The following is a 7,054-nucleotide window of genomic DNA, read 5'->3' as shown; positions in this document are numbered from 1 at the left end:
TTGTTTACACTGTGAATTATAGGTGAACACAGTAGCTTTTCTTAGAAAGACATTAACGGCTAAGATTCTGGTGACCAGTTCCAATGTGTGCAGGTCTTACCCTACACATCCAAGGAATTCTCTGACATCAGCTGAATGTCCTACAATTCAACTAAATTCTGACTCTACCTACCTGGAGATCACATCAGATCCCACAGGTTAAGGGCTCAGGCCCACAACACTGATCTCACTTCAGATGCCAATTGTAAGTCCAGGTTGTTACCTGTACTTCGTACTTCTGACCAGCTGGACATGCTTCCCACAATCCCCTTCTTGGGTTTGGTTAATTTGCTAGAGTGGCTCACAGAACTCAGGAAACCAGATTATGGTTTATTACAAATTAAATATTATTATAAATACATGTTACAAATCAAATAATATAAAAGATACAAACCAATAGTTAGATGAAGAGATATATAAGGTGAAGTCCTAAAGAAAACAGCTTGTGTCTCAGTAGAGTCTGGGACATGGAAGTGTTCTGCTTCCCCAACCTGGAAGCTGAGTCCTGTTCTTTTGGGGTTCTGTGCAGACTTCATTACAGAGGCAAGACCGATTAAATCATTGGCATTTGGCAATTCATTCAAACTCTATCCCCTCCCCATTCACCAGAGGTCAGTGGGATGGGACTGAAGGTTTTACCCCTCTAATTACATGGTTATTTATCCTGGCAACCAGCCCCTATCTTGAGGTGAGATCCCAGACCTACCTCATTAAAACAACAAAAGTAGCGGGGCGCCTGGGTGGCTCAGTCGGTTAAGCGTCCGACTTCGGCTCAGGTCACGATCTCGCGGTCCGTGAGTTCGAGCCCCGCGTCGGGCTCTGGGCAGATGGCTCAGAGCCTGGAGCCTGTTTCCGATTCTGTGTCTCCCTCTCTCTCTGCCCCTCCCCCGTTCATGCTCTGTCTCTCTCTGTCTCAAAAAAAAAAAAAAAAAAAAAAAAAAAAAAAAAAAAAAAAAAACAACAAAAGTAGCTCTCATTACTCAGAAAATTCCAAGGGTTTTAGGAGCTGCGTGCAAAGAAAATTGGGTGAAGATCAAATATATATTTCTTATTATAAATCACAATATCACAATGGCCCTTGACTGCCAATAGTAATAGTAATAAAAATGAGAAAGAAGAAGGCACAACAGAGTTCCAGTATCTTTACACTAGCTGGTGTTCAGGGCAGTTGTTTTAAATTCATGATTTGATTTCTTTTGCACTGTATATCTATCAGATCACTCTAGACATATTCCCAATAAATTTAAGTTGAGGATAGTGCCCAAGAAAACTAAAAGAATAAATTAAGTTGATGTAATGAATTCTGATGCCTACTTACCAGTTTTAAACTAATAGCTTGAGATTTCAAATAGCAAGTGCCCCATGATGGTATTTTTTTCCACTTGAGTTCCTTGCCCAATAAAACAAACAAATAAAAAACATATTTAAAGTTTGCCTCCCTTAGCATTTCATTTTAAATGATTTCTAGAAGTATAAGATACTGAACATTCACTTGAAACTTAATATTTCCAATGAAATATGACATTATGGAAAACAAGAAAGCAATAAAACATTTTAGATGATTCATATCCCTAGGATTTATGCAAATATAGCACCTCTGATTACCCACCATAAGTGATAGATATAACATTTTTGCTATGAATGCAGCCCCAGAGAACTGTTATTTATTAGGCTAGTTACAAAGGTTATGTCAATTATTTGTGAGTGTATATGGGTAAAATTGAGTTATGCATTGTTTTTCCAGTCCCAAATGACAAACTTTGCTAGGCTGCTTTAGGCACATAGAACAGAACAAAGACCAAATAAAAAAACAGTCTGGCTTTCTCTGCTCTGGGGAGAAACCAGAACTTCTGCTCATTTATAAAATGTAACTCTGAATGTAAAGTAGAATAATAGAAAAAGTATAGATAAGATTTTAGCTGCATGGAAACTTGGAGATTCAACTCTCTTATCTCACCATGATGAAATAAGCTCTGAGAAGTCTGACCTCTTCAGGGGGATACAACTTCATTAATGTAATAAGGAAGGAAAAAGAAACAGTTGGCTACTGTAAGTCAAATGCCAACCTAATAAATATTGATGAGGCTAAAGCTTTAGCTCTTTAAGAATATTTAAGTCCTGCTAGGAATTTACCCAAGGGATACAGGAGTGCTGATGCATAGGGGCACTTGTACCCCAATGTTTATAGCAGCACTTTCAACAGTAGCCAAATTATGGAAAGAGCCTAAATGTCCATCAACCGATGAATGGATAAAGAAGTTGTGGTTTATATATACAATGGAATACCACTTGGCAATGAGAAAAAATGAAATATGGCCTTTTGTAGCAACGTGGATGGAACTGGAGAGTGTTATGCTAAGTGAAATAAGTCATACAGAGAAAGACAGATACCATATGTTTTCACTCTTATGTGGATCCTGAGAAACTTAACAGAAGACCATGGGGGAAGGGAAGGGGGGGGGAAGAGAGGGAGGGAGGCAAATCATAAGAGACTCTTAAAAACTGAGAATAAACTGAGGGTTGATGGGGGGTGGGAGGGAGGGGAAAGTGGGTGATGGGCATTGAGGAGGGCACCTGGTGGGAGGAGCACTGAGTGGTGTATGGAAATCAATTTGACAATAAATTTCATTACAAAAAAGGAAAACTAAGAATATTTAAGTCCTAGAAAATGATTTACTGCAATTATAATGATACATTTAATTTTAATACAATACAAAATTTACATGCTTTCTTTAGGCCATTAAAATCAGCTTTTCCCTATGCAGGTTGGTGTGCTGGACAGAATAATAGCACCCTAAAAATGTTTACATCCTCAATCCAGAATCTGTGAAGTTGTTAATTTACATAGTAAAAAGAACTTTGCAAATGTTAAGGATCTTGAGATGAGGAGATTATCCTGGAAATTATTACGTGTGTGGGCCCAATGTAATCACAAGAATCCTGATAAGAGGGAGGCAAGAAGGTGAAAGAAGAAAAGATATGACAATAGTATCAAAGATGAAAGAAGAGGAAGAGAGAAAGAGATTTGAAGATGTTAAGCTTCTGGCCATAAGCCAACAAATGAAGGTCGCCTCCTAGAGGCTGGAACAGAAAGGGGAATGGAATCTCCTTTGGGGCCTCTGGAAAGAATGCAGCCCTACCAACCCACTGTGGACTTCTGGCCAAACGCGGGAACAAGGATCGTTATTGAAGTTGCAAGCACTGGAGCTGCTGTCCACCTCTTTGGACACACTTATCATCTCCTCATCTGATACCCTGCTGATACTTTGTCTCCAGAGCAGGATCCAAGAGTTTTACCGTGGGACCCATACAATCTCTATCCCAGTTCTTTTCTATAGAGGAAGCTACGGACTGTTCTCTTCTTTCAATGGGCTCTTTTTCCTCCCTCTCCCAACCTTTGGAGACGAAGTATACAAATGCTTAGAGGATAGATTGACTTTTCCTCTCCCTTACCTGTATATTCTGAAAAGAAGAAAATGTGATATTAATCAGCCCAGGAAAGATTCAATTTTGAGTGATTTTTAAAATCACATCCAATCAATCCATTCAAGACTGATATCTTTACCAACTGTGTTGCTCATTGAGCCAGGAACTGGAGGTACAAGGCTATCTCCCAAGGCACCCCATCTTTTACTTTTAAGCTGCCATGACTTTTTTCTAGCCTTCAACAGTCTACTCCCCTGGATTTTCAAAATAACCTTGTCTCTGGCTTTCTCTCTTTAGGTCATATCTGCAGTCTCTCCTTAAGTATGGCCAAGGTGTATCTTTCAAGGCATATCAAGGCATCTAATATAGCTCCTAACCACATGTAGCTATGTAAACATACACTTAATAAAAATTAAAAACTCATTTTCTCAGCCTCACCAGTCATATTGCAAGCACTCGATAGCCACGTGTTTAGTGGCCACCATACTGAACAATGCATAGATAGAACACTTTTTATCATCACAGAAAGTTCTAATGGACAGCCCCGTTATTAAATGGAAATCTGTTCAAGTCTCTGCTTCCCAGTTTAATGCCTCTATGTGCCAAAAAGAAAATACCCTTTTGTAGGGGGTATAGCTCTTTTGTGTGCTAGCCATTACCACTGTTAAGTGTCACCCTCCATCAAACATATGGCTCCATTTCTGGACCCCAGCCTCTTTCTCTGCCCCTGCTCTGCCACTCATCATCCAAGTCTCAGCTCCTACTGCGTTCTCTGTGAAGCCTTCACTACTCTTCCCCTCTAGCTGAGCATTATGCTAATTGTGTTTAAATAGCAGTTTTTACTTTAATTGTGTGTTTGAGCATTTGTCTTTCAATGGCTTATCAACTCCTTAGTGACAGGAACATATCCTGCATACATACACTTACATACACTACATACATATATAATATAAATACACGTGTATGTATTTGAATATATACATATATACAATATATATTTTTAATTGAATGAATCATTGACTATTCAAGTACCATAAAGTGTTAAGAAATATTCTCTCTTATGTGGATCCTGAGAAACTTAACAGAAGACCATGGGGGAGGGGAAGGAAAAAAAAAAGAGGTTAGAGAGGGAGGGAGCCAAAATATAAGAGACTCTTAAAAATTGAGAATAAACTGAGGGTTGATGGGGGTGGGAGGGAGGGTGATGGGCATTGAGGAGGGCACTTGTTGGGATGAGCACTGGGTGTTGTATGGAAACCAATTTGACAATAAATTTCATATTAAAAACAAACAAATAAATAAATATTCTAAGTCTCCTTCCTTAGAATTATTTTCTAATAGATTGCTCTATCTTTAGAATTGGTAAAGTGCAATCTTCTAACAGGCTGCCCAGTCACTTACAGAATGTAAGTTTGGATTCTGAAGAAAGGGTAGAATTATACTTACACACACAGCAAATTGTAATCCTTTTCAGAAAAGCTATATTGACATATAGCCACTAGATAGATCACTAGGTTCCCAACTACTATATAGAAGGGTAAATTTTGTGCCATGGATGTAACTTAATATAGCAGTCACGCAAAAGAACCTATCAGAAAAAAAAATTCCAAATAAAACACTTATTAGGGTTCAATTCTCTGTTCTACCTTATTCAATCAAATTGCTTCCCTATCTACAGTGAACAACCTAGTTTAATTTAGTAATGCAAATATCAGTGTAACTCACCAAGAAATCTTGGCAAAATCCCTAGTCTCTAAGGAATGATATTTTCATGGCTATTTTTTATAAGAACAGGATGTGTTATACACTGGAGAAAGTGAAGAAGTTGATGTTAATTTTCTTTACATCCACAGAATTTAACTTGAAATATACAGAATTTAGAACTAAGTGTTGAACGATTGAAGCTTGCTGGATATCATATTTCATGCTGGATTTACTCTTTATCTTAAACTGAAATAAATGGAATTGTATACAGATAATACCTGCCTCTTATTAGAGGCCTCCCATGTGGGGTGGCACTCTGCTAGAGGCCTCATTCATACTTCTCACTTAATTTCTACAAACCATCTTCAACATAGGTATTATTACCTCCATTTTCACATGATAAAACTGAGGCTCAGAAAAGGAAAGTAACTCATGCAAGATCGCACTGCTGGAAAAATGACAGAGTCAGGATAGGAAGACAAATCTGAGGCTAAAAGACAAATTTCATCATCTACTTCACATTTCCTCACGAGACAGTAACCTATCTATTCTATGTTATACTTTGAGGCTTAGGTGAATTTAGAAAGTGATGAACAAGATTTTTAAAGATAAGAAGAGTTTCTCTTAGAGGAAAAAAAAAGCAAGCTACTAGATAATAGCAAAGAATGTAAGGCAGCTGTTCACACACACAGACCTTAAATTCCACGCACCAGCACAGTTTGCCTCCTACTGGCCTTCCCTTGTCATTGTATGATCTCAGGCAAATGGTAGTAGTGAAAGCAGAACAGAAAGATTTGAACCCTTTCCCCTCCTCTTGCTCCCATGTGACTTCCTTCAAAGTCTTGAAATTTACATGGAAGAACTTAAAAATAATAATTATATTCCATTATAACATGCCATACTAATGAAATATTAAAATCTCCCTTCTATTATAGGCAAAAGTCTGGCAGGATGTAAACAAGAGTGATAATAGTAGTTATGAGGAGCTCAATTTTATTGTCCTTAAACTCTAAATTGTAAAGGTATTTTGATATAATGAAAGTTACTTTTTAAGTAAATCAAGGATACAAATGGAAGAATTTTGGTTAATCTGGAGTAAGCTTCATTTTATTTTTCTTTTCTAGAAAAGAAGTGGTTAATGATTCCTACTTCACTGGATTTTAAAGGTCAAATTCCCAGAGTCTCCAAGTAAAGATCTGAAGTACAATGTTTTGGGGGGAGAGTGGGAAACGGCCAAATCTAAAGAGAGGGAAGGTTAGCAAACATTTGGAGAAAAAGAGAATGACTGAGACCCTCGTTAGTGAAGGGACAGATAATGAACAGCCTGGAATGTTGTTTGAAGGATTAATGATGATTCACATAAGCACATAGTACAGTGCATTATTTAAGAGTTGCTCCGCAAATGGCAGCTCCTGTTGAACACTACTGACGCCCGGGCAGAATACAGAATAGTGACAGGCAGGCACCACTAAACTAGTAGACCAAGCTGAGTCCAAGATCTTGCACATCTATTGAAGCCAAGCAGGCCAAATAAGGGACAGAGTCCATGAAAATACACAAAGCCTGGAGAGTCCAATAGTGGGACTGGGGATCTCCCCACCGAGAAGTGAAGTTTATGAGAGACAGTCTGTGCCTTGAGGGACTTGCAATGCTAAGCAGAACAGGGAAATTGGCGTGGTGGTCAGGAGCAAGACTGACATGATGCTTGTCTGGTAAACAACTGAACAAAACTCATTAGAATTTCTTCTTTAATGTTTATTTTTACTTATTTTGAGAGAGAGAGAGCATGCGTGCAAGTGGCAGAGGGGCAGAGAGAGAGAGAGAGAGAGAGAGAGAGAGAGAGAGAGAGAGAGAGAATCCCAAGCAGGCTCCACACAGTCAGTAC

The sequence above is a fragment of the Neofelis nebulosa genome, chromosome 4, assembly GCF_028018385.1.
Source record: "Neofelis nebulosa isolate mNeoNeb1 chromosome 4, mNeoNeb1.pri, whole genome shotgun sequence".
Classification (NCBI taxonomy): Eukaryota; Metazoa; Chordata; class Mammalia; order Carnivora; family Felidae; genus Neofelis; species Neofelis nebulosa.
Note: the sequence above shows the minus strand (reverse complement) of the source record.